The sequence below is a fragment of the Neovison vison genome, chromosome 9, assembly GCF_020171115.1.
Source record: "Neovison vison isolate M4711 chromosome 9, ASM_NN_V1, whole genome shotgun sequence".
Lineage (NCBI taxonomy): Eukaryota > Metazoa > Chordata > Mammalia > Carnivora > Mustelidae > Neogale > Neogale vison.
This window is the reverse complement of record NC_058099.1, coordinates 80,399,408-80,411,859: the sequence shown is the minus strand read 5'-3', so window position 1 is coordinate 80,411,859 and position 12,452 is coordinate 80,399,408. Positions and strand designations below refer to the sequence as shown.

At 43.1% G+C, this 12,452-nt stretch overlaps 1 long non-coding RNA gene across 1 annotated transcript in view; it reads left to right on the top strand.

Annotated features, from left to right (window-relative positions):
- The window catches only part of LOC122917669, a 56,323-nt gene that overhangs the window by 27,297 nt on the left and 16,574 nt on the right, over nt 1–12,452 (top strand). The window contains exon 2 of the long non-coding RNA XR_006386429.1: nt 3,608–3,781. This is a non-coding gene — a long non-coding RNA (uncharacterized LOC122917669). The remainder of the gene's footprint in view (nt 1–3,607; nt 3,782–12,452) is intronic.

Below are 12,452 nucleotides of genomic sequence, written 5' to 3'. Positions count from 1 at the left end.
TCCTCTCACAGAGCTAAGGTATTCCTACCAGGCATCCTTTCGTAGTTACTAATCCAGGGAAATCACAATCAGTCTCCACAGCAAATTCAAATAAAGGGAACTGCTCCATCTAGAGTTTCATTTTGCAAGTAAGTTGCTATTTATTTCATGTAGGGCCTTCCTCCCAACCTCTCTTCCCCTCCTCCCCAGAAGCCTTTGCCTTATCTAAACATTAGGCTTTCTATTCCAGGTTGGGCCCAAAATAAACTGATCTATGGTGGCGTGCACAGCCGGTGGCTTCCTGTAGATATTTGGAGGGCAGCGCATTTCTTTTCATCCTCTTTTCTAAACAAATATATCTCTATTTCCATCTTTCTTCCTAGGGAACGGCTCTTTTCTTCTTCCCATACTCTGAACTCTCTTTTGTCCATTTAGCTTCACCCCCTTTCTTTTGTCCATTTAACTTCTTCAATTTCTGTTTTGCCCACTTTAAAGCAATACAGTCAGTCCTGAAGTCAGAGTGAGCTATCGTTTAATGCTGGACTCGTTTGCATTGGCCCATCCTTACATTCACGTGGAAAAGTTTCATCCAGAAAAGTGACACAAAGGCAGTTGAAATCCAGGTGAAGTTTTCTTCTGATCTTCATCTATCGATACATTTATAGAGAGGACATAGAATTTTTTACTCTCAATACCCAATTCCAGATAAGGTTGACCTTGACCATCAAAAGCAGTGGTTGCTAAAACCCTTAAAAGTGGTGGAGCAAAAAAAAAAAAAAAAAAAAGCTCCCAGGGCATACTGGCTTCGTGTGGTTACATATGATCATACTATCTTTCCCTTTGAGTACATTACATTTGCTAGAGGTGGGATTTCGAGTAGCTAATCTCTGTGTACCTAAATTCCCTCATCTATGAAATGAGGGTAATCAGAATCACTACCTCATAGCGTTGTTGTGAGGAATGAATTATAAATGTATCTTAAAACTTTACCCAACCCTGGAAGTTTAAGTTGTTACCTATTATAATTCAATTAAGACGCTAGACCTCCTCTTTCTTATTTTAGTAGTAGCACTTTGCCCTCCTGACTGGCTTCCTTCCATCCTTCATAATGAAAATAGTTATTTGGTACCTACTATGTGCTAGGCTCGGGGACACCATGATAAGCAAAAAGAGACCAAGTCCCTACCTTCATGGGTCTTATAGACTAGTGGGAAGACAGGCAGACATGAAATAGTCCTACAAGATCGTGTAAATGTCCTGTGATACATTCCATGAAGGGTTCAGGAGCTCGCTGAGGGGGCCAAGGGAGCTTAGAACATGGGGATGTGGCCCAACCAGGGAGGACAGGGTCTTCCTCAAGCATCCATCAGGAGCTGATAAGGGTTAAGAGCTAAAAGGTATATGGGAAACAGTGTGGCAAAACAGGGAGGCAGGAGTGTTCCAGGCAGGGGGATCTGGGTGATGAGAGCAGAGCCAGCGAGGGGGGAGGAGTGTGATGCAACAAGGAGAGCAAAGGCAGCGGGAGGAGCAGATGAGGAGCACGGAGCTCTCTGGGCCATCCCGGGGCTATAGTACACATTGAGTTAAGTCTTTGGAGCAATGGGGAGCCAGAGGGGGAAAATTTAATTTTTAGTTATTTATTTTTAAAATTCCAGTGTAATTAACATACAATGTTATATTAGTTTCAGGGATACAATATAGTGAGTCAGCAATTCTCTGCCTTAGTGCGCATCATCAGAAGTGTACTCTTAATCCCCTTCCTCCATTTCACCCATCCCCCGCCCTACCACTTCCCACCTCCCTTCTGGCAGCCAACAGTTTGTAGCCAGAGAAAATTCTTAAGGTAGGTTTTATGTGTATGTGTGGGGTATTCTGTCTTTAGTGGTAGTATTCAAATTTCTAAAAGATTACTGTGAATGAATTATTGTGAATTAATACTGTGAATTAATGTGACGAATGGCCTGTTGGTGGGGGGTGGTGGTGACTAAGCAATAGAAGGCTATCACAGTCATTTACAACAGAGATGACATCAGCGTGGTGGGCCAGCGCTGGGGGTAGCCAAGGTGGGAGATTTGCATGGATATGAGGGCATTTCACAGATAAAATCCCAAAATATTTAGAGACGGATGAGGTTGGGGTTGGAGCAGAGAGAGCTGGGTGCCGTGGATGATTTCATGAATTCTGATGAGACTGAACATTTTCCATTTTTTTCCCTCCAGTCCTAAGAGGTATAGGGCAGTACAGCCTGTGGGGTTTTTTACAGAGTAACAACATTCAGCAGACCTGAGACATTTGGGAAAAGTCTGCTTAGGCGTGCTGATTAGCCAAAATAAAAGAGGAAGTTGACCTTCAACCCTTGTCTTTGTTTTGTTCCAGCTGCAGAAATCATTTTCGGTTGCTCTCTGACTGGAGTAAACAACACTCCCTGTCACCTTATCCCTTTGACGGTCGGTTCCACTTCTGTATTTTTACTGGGACATGATTCTCACTGACAGTAGAAAGTTCAGCACCCAGACCTGCAGCTGTGAAAATACTTGCTCCTCTCCAGAACTATTAGTGCTTGTGGGAAACACGTCACAGTGCCAACCACTCACTGGTCCTGAAGTGACCTTGTTATTTTAGGACATAGTAAAGGAAACGATATTTTAAAAACCCAAGTGGCACTCTCTCCGGGTATTGAAAGGTGTAAGAGATAAAAACGGTCACCATACTTGAAGAGCAGGGGGGTGAACGGGCGCTGGAGGCTCCCCAGACTCTCTCCACGTGTCAGCACAATATATCTGAGCTCAGTGAAACAACCCAGGACCAAAGTGCTCTCTTCAGTTGAATAATTAGACAGCAGCGGTGGTCAATTTAGGAACGCTAACTATCTTCTGTCCCTGCTTTAGAATTTTTATTATGAGGCCAACACCATCCTTAGGTGGATTTCAGAGCAGAGGAGAAAGACTGCTAGATTTTGAACTGCGGTGAGGATAGCCCAGGTTTTATTCCTGTTCGTATCGAGGCACACCCACGGTGCTCATCACGTGGTGCGTACTCAGTGCACGTCGGTCGGATAAAGGATTCACCTGTGCTTTCGTGGGTATTTATATGGTATGGTGAGTTCATAATTTTTTGCCCCACTAGGTAGAGATGGTTGCTTCCAGTCCTCCATATTTATGTCGAACCCTATTTCGGGACAAGGGTGTTCTAACGTGAAATAATAAGGAAATCAGCTGACTGGGTGCAGATAGGTTATGCTCTCCCTGGAAAAGGCGTTAGCAATCTAAATTGCACTAGAATGAGGTTATTGATGTGGGAGGAAGGGAAAGTAAGATAAAACTCAGAGCTGAATTTCCAGACAGGATTGCTACTTTCATAACGGATTTCAAAGGCTTCTTGTGCACCTGACATGGGTGTTGAAGATTTCCTGATGATTTGTGATTTGAAATGACCTGCCACGTGGTCCTGGGGTCCCCTGTCCTTCGAAGCAGTTGTCTGTTCTCCTGGTTTCTGTTCCCTCCTTTCCCACCATCAGCACCCTGGGCAGGGCCCCTTTCCTTCTGGTCTGCGCTGTTGGAATCGTCCGTTTACTTCAGTCCTTTTAAAACTCTGATTGGACTTCTTGTTGCTCCTTACTCTATCACAGGTTCTCAGACTGTGCTTCCCAGACCAGCAGCATTAGCATCACCTGGGAACTTTTTAGAAATGAAAATGCTGGGGCCTCACCCTGGACCTACTCAAAAAGAAACTTCGACGTGGGGACCCACAATTTGGTTTTGACAAGGAGGTCATCTCGAATGTGAGAACCACTGCTGCTGTGGTATGTAAAGCCCAGTTCTGAGCCTGTCACCTCTTTGTTCCTTTTCTTGGTGTCCTTGCCAACAGCCATATAAGCATGTATATCTATGTGCATCTATTCTAGGCCTTCAACAGCACCAGCTGGTTCCGTAGCCGAGCAGTTACGACGTTCTACATGTAACCTACTTGCTCTTCCCTCTGTCTCTCCCTGATAATGGTGGTTCTGCTAGGAATGCTCCTTCTCCTCCCTCCTTCTAGAAACCTTACTCATTCTTTTTTTTTTTTTCTTCAAGCTTTTATTTAAATTCTAGTTAACATACAGTGTAGTATTAGTTTCAGGTGTACAACAGAATGATCTAACACTTCCAAGCAACACCCAGTGCCCATCACTATACGTCCCCTCCACGACCAATGCCCCATTTAACCCATCCCCTTGTCCACCATCCCTATAAATATTATCTACTACCTTCTTGCCATGGTAGATAAGATTTTAGGTAGATCAGATTTAGTAGACGTCTCATTTTCCTTTTCCCTCTTCTCAGTGTATCCTCAATCAATTAATCTTGATTTCATGCCAGGGCCATCCCCATTCAGGGAATGTTTTCAGATGCTGCTTCTCCTCTGCTCCCACAGAGTGCTGTGCCTCCCTTGGTGCATGTCCCCACCTCCTCTGTAATAGTGTTTGTATGCGTGTGTCTCCCATCCCAAATAGAGTGTGAGAGCCGGGGAAATCTAACCTCTCTTTTACTTGGACTCTGTGTCCTCCCACGGCCAAGCACAAGGCTGGGGATATACTACACAGTGAGTAAGTGTGGCCAATTTAACAGTAAAGCAAAGTATTTGCCTGAACATTGAAGTTTGTACAGTGACAGCAGGACTAGGAATGAGTTTTTCCTTTCCAATGTGGTTTTCTCACATTGTGGAGAAAATTAAACCAGAGCCAGGAGACTTAGACCAGACCAAGCTTCTTGGTGACTTCTTGGTGACGTGGGTAGGGCATTTAATGGTTTTGTTTCCATTTCCATAATATTTATGGGCAGAGTTACAGTGAGGACCAAATGCAACAGTACATGTTATCAGAATAAGATATTACAGGGCGCCTAGGTGGCACAGTGGGTTAAAGCCTCTGCCTTCGGCTCAGGTCATGATCCCAGGGTCCTGGGATCGAGCCCCGCTCGGGCTCTCTGCTCAGCAGGGAGCCTGCTTCCCTTCCTCTCTCTCTGCCTGCCTCTCTGCCTCCTTGCGATCTCTGTCTGTCAAATAAATAAATAAAATCTTTAAAAAAATATTACATTGATTCCTTACATATAAAACAAGGCAACCCATTTTCTGGCTGCACATAGAACTATTAAGAACATTAAAGAAAACTTTTAAATAGAAAACTTCATTATTATCCGGGGGGGGGGGGTGTCTTCCAAGATCAGCCTAAGATTATTTTTAGGGAAATTGAAATCTTATGGTTTGAAATTTGAAGCACGAAAACTCAAACTTTAGTACCATTTCCCTATTCTTGCTTGTTGATGAGAAATCAGCATTACTGCTTATTTTTCAGGCTTTGGGGGGATTTTTCAAGCTTTATCTTGACTTGATGGTTGAAAAAAAAAGAAAAAAAAGTCAACCAAAGGTACATTTTCTAAGCTCTTGTCCAGCCCTACCCATTAGAAAAGTGTGAGCTACTGTTCTATCAAAACTAATTAAACCTTAAATGTATAACCAACTCTCAATTACCAAGGTTAATGGGACTACATGCATACATAATTATATGCTACATTTATACAGTGCTTTTAACTTCTTCAAAGCACATTTCACTGTATTGCATATATAAAACAGATGGATTTTTTTTGAAATCCACAAATGAGGTAAAACAAGAAATCTTGGAATCGATAATTTCAACTTTCTGTGTTTCCAAAGCTATTAGAACTAGTGAAATTGTCTAACAGGGTTGTTTTCATTGCCCTATTCTCTCCTTGACCCATCTCAACTAGAGGTAAGAAATGACAGAAAGATCTGGAGGAATCTCTAGAGGAGAGGAAGCCAAAGACTCAGGCCATCTGCAAACTAGATCATTAGCTCCAGGGTAATTAAATATAATTGAGTGTATGTGTGATTATATCCAGAAAGTCCAGAAAAGAGATGAAAAGGTGTAGGAAATGATGTGTGAGTAGCAGTATTTACGGGGCTCTTGTTATTGTCATTCACTCAACAAGCATTATTAAGCACCTACTGTATGCCAGGTGCTTTCAACAAAGAGAATGGGTACAGCCATGAACAACCTAGGCAGGGCTGCTGTTGTCATAGAGATTTCCTTCTTGAGTGGTGAAGACAGACAATAAACAGGAACATAAATACACAAACAAGGTAACTTTAGGTAGTTCTAAGCTCTGCAAAGCCCATAAACACAGGAATGCGGTATGCAGTGTCTTGGGGAGGGGGTGCTATTTTAGATAGGGTAGGCAGGGTAGGCCTGCCTGCTGAGAGGTATATATTTGAGCTGCAGCCTGCCACAAGGAGCCCACCCCGGGTCGGTCTGCCAACCAGAATGATGGGGTGAGTGAACTCACCAAGTGTGCCAGAGGGAGGGAGACCGGGCCGGTCCTAGGTTTCTGCTTATTCATTCTGTGTCCTTTTGTGGATATTACTAAAAGCTCTCTAGGACCCCTGATTCATTGCCTCTACAACAGGGCTTGCTAATACTGATCACCTTGACAGGGGTGCTCTGAGGAATAATGGGTAAACAATTGTGAGGAGCTATATAAATGCTAAATAATGATCACAGTAATAACCTTTTATTAAAGTCAGCACCGTGATAGGCAGCTCACACTCGGATGCCTTGGCAAATGTGGAAATTGATACGGCTGCTCCCTGTGCACACCAACACTATCCTTTAAAATAGAAAAAATAAATGAGCCGATGATCATGATATTCAAAGTGTTAGTGATCAAATAACTGTCTTGAGAGAAAGCTGGTGTGTGAAGTGTAAAATGGGAGTAGCAAGATAATGGCACATTACAGCCCAGAGCGGGCCCAGGGATGGCTGGTGAATGCGACCGCGTGCTTGCAGGAGCTCGCGCCGTCTGCTACCGGGCGGTCATTCTAACCCCGTCAGGACTAGGCGCTGCCTCCCCCAAAAGCACTGGCAGACAGAAAGTGGGAAGAGAAAGAGCCGGATCAGCAGCGTCTCTGCCAGCAGCCCCATCTGGCCCTCTTGGCCTTGGTAAGCCTTCCCCGGGGTGGAGGTAGGAGGGGGGGGGACTGAGAAGCCAGCACCAAGGGGCCCTACCTTGGAAGGGCACCAAGGAAGTGAGGCGGGAGGGAAGAGAGAAGGGAGAGTGGCATTTTTCCCTTCCAGAATGAAATATCCCAATTCTGGGAAAGACTTCTGTTGGCTCGCTACCCTATCCTCCCTCCACGATTAGAGATGGGAACCCATTTCCTAGCGGCTCTTCATCCTTCCCTGCCAAATCTCTCCCCCAAATTTAACATTAATGCCCCCCAAAATGAATTATCTTTTTGTGTGTGGGGGGGTCCTATCATCTCTTTGATATAAATAGGCATGTGCCTGAAAATTCTTTGCTGTCTCGTACCTCACGTGGGACAGTCACACAGTGTGATGCACACAAGCCTGTGTACACCTGCACACCCAGACCCTCCCGATCCTTTGTGGGGTCCTGGCTCAGCTGCTGTGCAGGACCTGCGGGGTGTAGGCCTCAGAATAGAAAAGTTGACATTACTGTTTCTTTTTCTCCAAAAAGCAGGAAGAGGGGCGCCTGGGTGGCTCAGTGGGTTAAGCCGCTGCCTTCGGCTCAGGTCATGATCTCAGGGTCCTGGGATCGAGTCCCACATCGGGCTCTCTGCTCAGCGGGGAGCCTGCTTCCTCCTCTCTCTCTCTCTGCCTGCCTCTCTGCCTACTTGTGATCTCTCTCTGTCAAATAAATAAATAAAATCTTAAAAAAAAAAAAAAACAAAAAGCAGGAAGAGAAGACAATTAAAAAACACTTCTTTTAAGGCTGATACTAAATACTTTGTTCTGTATTGAATGAGCATGTCCCTTTCCCGCCATGGGTCAGGCAGACTGGAGATGACCTTGGAGGTGGTAAGAGCTCCCAGTGCATGCTTTCTAGAAATTAGAGAGGTTAAAAAGAATATGGCAGGATAATCCTAGTCTTCAGGAAATTGCGGTTTAAAGTGGGGTGAGGGAGGTTAAGGGCCTCAAAAAAATCGAATTGATTTTGACCAAATGGAGAAATTTTTAAATGTTAAAGTACTCTGGCACATGACATTATGGTATTATGTCAAGTATTTTGGGTTAGCATGCACCACGGGAATAGTAAGTGCTCAGTAAATTTTCTGCTGGTGAGTAAAGCATTTCCATCTACCAGTGTCTCAGGTGGCTCAAAACTGAACTCATCTTATTTAAGTATACCATTTCTTCAAGTGCTCTGTTTCCCAAAATAGTCAGTGGAGGAATGTAGGGACAATGGTCCTCAGGAGATGTGGTCATTCTCACGGTCAAATTAGTCTAGGCAAAGTTGGTTCATGGCTTTCAGATTTTGTTGGGTAAGCTGTTTGTTTGTTTTTTTTTTTAAACAATTTCTTTTTCGGGAGTAAAAGGAGAGGGAAAAAAAGGGAATCTCAAACCGGTATCCCACTGAGCATGCAGCTCGACAGAGGGCTCTACAGGGGGCTCAACGCAGGGCTCAACAAGAGGTTCCATCCCAAAACTCTGAGTTCCTAACTGCAGCCAGAATCAAGAGTCGGATGCTTAACTGACTGAGCCATTCAGGTGCCCCTGTTTGGTTAGTGTTTTTTTAATGTCTTGTTGGTAATGGTCTGTCAGTAGGTGGGAGAGAGAGGCATAAGGAAGGAAGATACCTGCTTAGATCCTGGGCTCTTTTTATTTATTTGAGAGAGACAGTGCACAAGCAGGGTGAGGGGCAGAGGGAGAGAGAGACAAGAAGACTGAGCCAGGGCCCTGGTGGGGCTCAATCCCAGGATCCTGGGATCATGACCTTACCTAAAATCAGACGCTTAACCCATTGAGCCACTCAGGTGCCCCTGGATCCTGTGCTCTTAAATTAAGCTAACCTATACGTAATAAAATCCAGTATCAAACCCCAAGCAATGATACCCAGTTACTGTCTTGGATCCTTTTTTTCCCTTTTCTTTTTTGCTTACCCGTTTTGGACTTGATGAGTAATTTTGGCTTTCCCACTTTTCATCTTTGGCACTCCTTCGAAATGGATTATGTTGATCTTCTGGCTCTTTCTGTTTCTGAGTGCTCAGAAGTTTTGCCCCTATGCAGCCAAATTTTGATCCCAGGATTATTTCCTGGCTTTGGCCTGTCTCTGTGGCATCCCGTGCTGGTCAGGACTTCTCCGCATGGCGGCATGCACAAGAGGAAGGATCAAACAAAAACCATGCAAGGAAACAGGAAGAGTACCTGGCCCAGCGGACACTGAGGGCTTGCTGTTGTGCAGTCTCGGCCTCCTTACTTCTCTCCTTTTTATTTGTTTTATTTTTTTGAAAGTAAACTCTGTGCCCAATGTGGGGCTTGAACTCACCACCTTGAGATCAAAGAGTTGTATGCTCTACCAACTAAGCCAGCCCAGGCAACCCTTCCTCTCCTTTTTCTAATCCCCTCCTGTTTCTGACTCTTTCTATTTCAATTTGTATTAAATCTCTGCCTCTTATGGCCAGTCTTCTTCTAGTATCCGTTTGTAAGACTTCATTGGGAATGAGGGTGGTCCTCCATTATGCAAAACACATTTGATAGCTGGGAGGAATTGCTGAAGCTGTGGTGTCTTTGTAGCACGTAGCAAATGCCATTTAACCGTATTTTTGGCAAACCACTCTGGGTTTCCAGGGAGTCAGATGATGGGTAAGTCAATAAATATCTGTCAAATGAATGAGTGAATATGTACTAGTTGTATAGCATTGTACCAGTTACTTTAAATAATACAAAGTATGAAACTTCATCCTTGGCTTAAGAATTCATGCACAGAAAGGTTGCTTTGAAATTTCAACAAGGGCCGGATCTGGTTACCTATTTCTTCTGGAATGTAAGAAGTCCTGTCTCAATGCACAACCAGCCTCATTTGGGCAAAAGGGAATGTGAGCAAAGCCCTGGTTACAGCAGTAACAGACACTTAGGAGCTAATGAGTTGTAGAAGCTGTACACTTCACTGTCCATGGTTTTCTCCATAACATCTTCATAAACAGCAAAATGCATAAAACATAGGTGAATAGGACGATGTGAGCGCCTGTAGAACTATAGGCGATACAACTTTGATATCACCCTAGAAGCCTCCACTCTCCTGTCTGATATAATCATCGTTTACTGACTTTTCTTTATAATTTTACCACCTTTAGAAGCTCCCCTAAAAAGTTTGGGTTTACCCAATTTTGAAATCAAAATAGATTAAAAAAGAAAAACAACAACTCCTCGTGTATTCAACATCAGACATGGAAAAGAAAACTAGTGTTTTTTTTTTTTTTTAAAGATTTTATTTATTTATTTGACAGACAGAGATCACAAGTAGGCAGAGAGGCAGGCAGAGAGAGAGAGGAGGAAGCAGGCTCCCTGCCGAGCAGAGAGCCCGATGCGGGACTCGATCCCAGGACCCTGAGATCATGACCTGAGCCGAAGGCAGCGGCCTAACCCACTGAGCCACCCAGGCGCCCCGAAAACTAGTGTTTTTTAAAATAAGATATTTTGAGATGTAGGGGTGCCTTGGTGGCTCAGTCGGTTAAGTGTCTAAATCAGTTTCAACTGAGGTCATGATCTCAGCATGATGGGACTGAGCCCCACGTTGGGCTCCACATTCTTTCTCTCTCCCCCTCCCTCTGCCCCTCCTTCCCAGCTCACAAGCGTTCTCTCTCTCTCTCTTAAAAAAAAAAAAAAAAATTACTTACAAAAAATATTTTGAAGTATACGATTTCTTTTGGTGATCAGGATATTCACTCTTTAGTGCACTTTTATGTTTGCTGACTGCTAGTCATTCTGCTCTTTCATATTTCAAAGGTGTTCTTCCCAAAGCTGCCTTGGATCTCATACACATCCTTTCCTGGACTCAGGGGGAGGATACCCAACTCCTCATAGAATGGTCATTGCTATCCCGTGATCATCACTGTTATTATTCCTAATTTTTACTTGGCTTTCAAAAGTCTCCTAAAGTCTGTACTTTCAAAATGCTATCTACATCTTTAATTATACCTGACAATAAACTCTCACCACAAAATCTGTTTGATCTTGCACTATACCCATCATTATCTTCAAATATCCTATTTAAAGAAAAAAAATCCCATTTTTATCAGGTTCCCAAAGAGTTATAATATTTGCAGTGGTGCTGTTTCTGTAATTGCTGTTTGTAATTCTTGCAAATCAAAGTTGTACAAACGATTGAATGCCAGTTGCATTGTCTACCAGATTGGGATAATGTGGTCTTTTAAACTACTGTGTACTGAACAAATCCACAGAGCAAAAACTGAAATGGAACTTGTGTAACTGGGTCTCCACGCAGAATCAGATCGGATGCTGTAGTGTTAACAGAGTGCTTTGGATCCAGAATAATCTTGCTAATCATGCTTCTTCCAGATTAATCAACTAATTTTGTTTTCCATGAAGAAGAGGTCTTTATGAGTCTGGGTGGGATAGGATTTGGGAAGGCAGAGAGCAGCAGGGAAAGCTCCTGGGGACGAGATCAGTTGCAGCAAAGGACAGAAGGCAAAAATGAGGAGGCTGTATGCCTGAGAAGCGATCTGGACCTCCGGTGTGATAAATATAAGCTTACAGCATTGCCACCGCTTTGTGAAACACGATATTTTTGTGATCATTTTCCTTGATCCAGATTTCATGTTTTTATGATGTAATCAATAGTGATATCTGCTCTCATTTTTCTTTGTATTTAGATACAGTGACTAGAGTGCAATGGCTGAATGAATAGTTTCATGAGAAACAAGGTTGGGGGGGGAGGTTCGGTCATATTATGAAAATCCTTAAAATACTTAACTTGAACTTTATCCATAGAAGTCATTTAGTGTTTTGTTTGTTTGTTTGTTAATTGGGAGCCCCATGAGGAAAACAGTGTTTTTGATGGTTTGTAGGGCGTTGAAGACTCGAGGCAGTATGATAATACAGTGATAATTCAGGCATTAAAAATAAGGTTGGCCAGGGCTGGTCATGGTGGTGATGGATCAGAAAGGAAGGGGTGGGTGCAGCATTATAACAGGAGAATTTGGCTTCTTTCTCTTGGTCTTTTCAGCCATTTGGGCTTAATACCGTTCAGTCTTCCTGATTTGTTTTCCTTACCATTTAAATTTTCCTTCTTCCCTTGATAATCTCCTTTTTCTTTCTATTTTTTTCCCCTCTTTTCTTTCTTTTGCTTGCATTTAAATTTTTTTTCTTTTACCTTCCTATACAGGATGATAAGTGAGTCAGACAGATATCAGATGGAAGATATGGGTAAACATTAATCATAAGATTCACTAACTAATTAGAATATGTTGCTACTTAAAAAATTTGTTTTGTATCTTTTCTCTTTAGTTAGAAAGAAGGAAAGAAAAGATAAGAAGAAAGATAAGGGGAAAAAAGAGTAGAATGAAAAAAAGGAGAGAGAAAAATTTTCGTTTACTTATTCATTCAAGAATGCTGTTTCCAGGGACGCCGAGTGACAGAGTTTGTCAAACGTCTGCCT